Raw genomic sequence first — 5,000 nt, 5'->3', positions numbered from 1 at the left:
TCTGGGACTGAATTTAGCTGGTCAGGTTTCCACAGCAAACATTTTTATTCACTGAACCTCTCCCTGGTCTCCAATATCTGAAAATTTGAGTTCCTATATTAAAATTTACTATGACCTATGCCACCTAAAGCCTTGAAGCTGAAAACTGAGAAGAGATCAGAAAAACTTCGAAGACAAACAAAAGTACCACTCATAACAGCTGTCAACAGACCACAGACATCTGGGTGACAATGACTTTAAAACAATTCATTTTCACAGTTCTATGGCAGAAACTTGTTGCCAGTCTGCAATAGCATAAACAGATAAACTGTCACTCAAGTAGAACAGAATAATTTCACTATGCACTAAGCACTTTCAGCTGTGTAGGAACTCCCAAAATGTTCCTCTTTAAGCACACATTCTCATAACTTTGGGATGTGTTGTGAAAGGGAGGCGGGTAGAAAAGAAAACAAATATAAAACGGGAGAGTGGGACGAAAGATCCAGGAAACATTAAGACAGGGGAACTGCGTGGAGTAGACCCCTGACAGAGACCACGGAAAAGAAACCTCTGGTGAAAGTCTTGCTGTCTAGGGTCTGGATCTGAGTCATTTTCTCTGCCAGGCAAAGATTCATTTTCTCTGATAGGCAAAGAATTAAAAGGTAAGAGACCTTGAAAGCTACAGGCAGTGGTGGGGAAGGGGGCCAGACCTTGAGCACAGCAGAAAGAATCAGCCAGTAAAGAAGGCTTTAATTAGGGGAGTAAACGCACACACACTGGGTATGGTGGTAGGAGCCAAGGACAGCTGAAGCCTAAAACTGCATTCTTTCTTAGGAGGCTTATGTAAGCCGCCTTACCCGTCCAGTGGAAGCAAGGAGGCAAACACCGAGCTCTTCCCCATGCAGTTTTATTAGGATCCTTGTAATCTTGTTTGTTACATCTTATTTCTACTTACATTTTATTAGTTACATCTTGTTAGTTACATCTTACTTATTACTATTTCTACTTACTCCTATTCCTATTCTTAGTTCTATTCCTACATCTTACTTCTATCCTTACATACTTACTCCTATCTATCATACTTACTCTTCTATACCCCACACTTAATCTTCTATCCCATCACCAGCCCTAATTCTACATACTTACTCCTATCTCCACATACTTACTCACTACCTACGTACTTACTCACTACTACTTATTCTCCCTACATACTTACCCTTAATTCTATTCTCTCTCCAGCCCCCAGCCCTTGTGGGTTAAATACTTTCCCTGGTCCCAATCACAAACTAGAGGCACTCAGCTTTTCCAGCTAAGGCTTGTTTATCTCAATGCTCTCTGCTCTGGCCAGAGACCAGGTGTTCAATATATATGTATATAGGGTGGCAGCTGCGGCTCCCCACAGGCTTGGGGCCCGGAGTGATATCCTTGAAAGATCTCTATGGTTGTTCTATTTGAAAACACTCAGGATGGCTGATTGGTACACAACTGTTGGGTAAACAAGTCCTGATCCTGCCTTGAACTTGGAGAGCCAGTGAGCTCTCCAAGTCCATCAGCAGGGAGCCTTACTAACTGGAGAGAAGCATAGAAAGACCTTTGTTTGAAGCTGCCAGACTTTCATCTCAGGTCAGGAGAGTGAGGAAGTTACCATCCTTGTTACCATCCTTTACCTAGTCATGGGTTCTTTCCCTATGTACCTGCCTATCAGGGAGTCTGTCTAACTCAGAGTCCCTTGAAAGGGAGAGGACTTGTTAGGAAACTCTAATTAAGAGCATCCATGAATTTGAAGATTACAGTGGAAGAAGAAGAGGAAGGGAAACTTAAAGTCAATAATGAACGCCAAGAAATACATAATGTCCCTGTTACCAAATGTTGGAATGACAGCCTGCGCCCCAAGCTAGGCTCAGCTACCCATAATCAGCCAAATAAAGGAGTCAAAATAATAGTGGGAAGCAGAAAAGGGAAATTTTTTCAGTGTGACTGCACTGGGATGAGGGACAAAGAGATCCAATGAAATCTCACACCACTTTTAATTCCTGAAAGAAAGCTTGAAGTGTAAATAAAGGGTAAAGATAAACCATTCCTGACCCACGCAGTTAATGCCAGTGCTCAGGAAACAGAGGCAGGCAGATCTCTGAGTTTCAGGACAGTCTGATCTACAGAGCAAGTTCCAGGACAGCCAGGGCTACACAGAGAAACTTTTATCTTAGAAAACAAAACAAACAAGTAAAAAGATAATGCAGTGAAGGTCAAAGTGTGGCCCGCCCACCACTGATGAATCTCAGTATCTTTGCTTTAGTCTTTTCCCTGTAAGGTGGTCTGATAAGTTGTCAGAACCTTGTGACTTCTCTTTCCAGGAGAGATAAGCCACACCTTTGGCTGCAACCTTTTCCTTCTCTTTTCATGAAATTCCTGGGGGAAATACCCATTCCCATTGCTTTAATAGTTTGATAGGTCAAGTGTCTCTTTAGGATATTCATTTCTGCCAGGCCTGTTGATGTGCTTTGTAAAATTATAGAAAGGAGTGATAACAATCTTTTTTTTTTTTGAAACAGGAACTCCTAAGTCAGAGCTCAGATAGGCACTGAAAATGAATTCTTGGGTTTTCTGGGGGTCCCTCCCCACCTGCTGGGCTCTCTCTTTGCCTGCCCCTGCTCTCTAGGATGTGTAGCTTTTTTTTTTTTTCTTGTTGGGAAAGGGGTTTTTTAATCTCGTGTTTGTCCTTCCAGGGAGTCTGGAGGCAGGAATCTTTATCCTAGTTTGTACAGTGCAATGTGGGCCTCAGAATCCCCAAGTTAGTGATCAAAGAGACAGTGGAAATGGGCAATGTGAGCCTGGGTCTGCATGCTCACTCCCCTCCATCCCTGCCTGGCTTGGAGCTCCATTTCCCTCCTCTTTTGACTCCTTTTGGAGAAGCAGGCCCTGGGGAAGGAATGGGGCAGAAAGGCAGAAAGGGCATAAGAAGACTAACACAGGTACAATAAAAACATTTTAAAAGCACCATAAAAACATACAATAAAAACATGCCAAAATGTTCATGTATTGCCATACTAGTAAACCAAGAAAGGTGAACTGAAATACAGCTTTAAAAGCAAGGAATATCGAGTTTATCTACTAATCTGTTGTAATGCAAAATCAACAGATAAGTTATAAGTAACAAATAGAATAGAATAAATAGAAAAGGACCCATTTCTGAAGCTACTGAGGAGGAGTTGCTGATACTTAGGGTTGAACTGGAGATAGACTGTGATGGGTGTTAGTCCTCCGAGGCAGCATAAAGAGACAGAAGGCAGAAAAAGACCAGAGTCTGATGGGACTGTCACCCCCAGGGGAATTCTTCAATTCAAGAATGTGTGTGTATGTGTGTGAGAGAGAGAGAGAGAGAGAGAGAGAGAAAGAGAGGCCATCTATAACGTGATAACTGGACATTTTAGCCACCCCAACCAATTTCCCTATATTGACCATTGTTTTTTTCTTGTACAAGACCCACACCCCTGTCTTAAGACCTGTGCCCTTATGTTGGGGACCCAAATCTTCTTGGTTGGCCAGGTCACCAGAAAAGCATGAAAGAGGTGGATTTTCTCAGCCCCACAAGAGGATGTTGACTTCTCATTCACAATGCCTCAGCAAATGGACTATTGTAGAAAAAAAAAAAATCTCTTGTGCACTGTATGAATGCAACACCTGTCAATTAAAGCTGATTGGCCTGTAGCTGAGGCAGGAAATAGAGGGTGGGACATCTGGTAGGCAAAAAGGATTCTGGGATAAAGCCAAGTATAAAAGGGTTTCCCTGGGAACATGAAGGAGGTCAGAAGCATGGAAGCTGAGCAGAGGTAAGCAGCATGTGGCAGAACTTAGGTTAGAATACGTGGGATTGAAGAGTCCTTTTTATTCCATTTTGTCTCCGCTCAGAAACTAGGCCATGACCATTTGCTATCTATCCTGGGTGTAAGGTACTCTGCTCCCTTAGCTGATCTGCCTGCTTGAGTTGCTCTGGGGCTAGAAGCTACAGTCTCCAGCTTAACACCTCATAGTGAGAACAGAGGGAGGCTACATAAGGCCTCAGCATGGAATTGTGCTTCTCTTAAGTCTCAGAAACAGAAGGGGAGGGAGACCTCCCTCTGCCCTTTGTTCTCAACACCTGTACAACTTTCAGAGTGTGTTCACATGGTAAATAGATCAGTATGCATGTACACATAAATTTAGGTCATAAATTAAATGTTTTTAACAGAGAATGTCTGCATACATATCCACTAGGAGCAGTTATCTGATTACTAGCTTACAGGTTCATATAAAGTTAAAGACTATAACTAAGCTGTTCATCCCAGTCAATATCTTTTTTTTTTTTTTCTGAGACAGGGTTTCTCTGTGTAGCCCTGGCTGTCCTGGAACTCACTCTGTAGACCAGGCTGGCCTCAAAATCAGAAATCTGCCTGTCTCTGCTTCCCCTGTGCTGGGATTAAAGGCACACGCCACCACTGCCCAGCCCCAGTCAATATCTTATCTTCTGTTTTTATACCTGTGTTCCTGTGGTCTATACCTTCTTTATGACCTGCAGTTAATGGTTTTTTTATAACCCATCAGACTGTGGCCTAAGTTTTAAATTTCTGTTATCTCAGAAACAATTAAGCAATTCTGTTATAAAAGGGGCTCTATCTCTGTCAGGTATTGCCATTCAGAAACGAAGGTGATCCTAGCATGCTACTTGCAGAATAAATGCTCTTTGTTTTTGCATACTCTCTGAGTCTGAGGTCTTCCTTCAGTGAATTTCAAACCCTTACAGGGATATTAAATTATGTTCTAACCAGGGAACAGCCCAAAGCTTATGGCCTAGGTATTTGTAAAAATATTTGACTCTCAGAGTCATGATTCTGGGAGCCTGGAACCAGGAGAGAAAACTTGATTTTTACAAACTCTGGCCGTGCACAAGAAGAGGGAAATACTTCTGGGCATGCTCAGGAGGAAGAAGTAGTCTCTTCCAATTCATGCTCACTCTCCACACACTGGAGTGGTTCTGGTAAGTA

Source organism: Mastomys coucha, unplaced genomic scaffold, assembly GCF_008632895.1.
Source record: "Mastomys coucha isolate ucsf_1 unplaced genomic scaffold, UCSF_Mcou_1 pScaffold9, whole genome shotgun sequence".
NCBI classification, from domain to species: Eukaryota; Metazoa; Chordata; class Mammalia; order Rodentia; family Muridae; genus Mastomys; species Mastomys coucha.
This window is presented reverse-complemented; position numbering follows the sequence as displayed.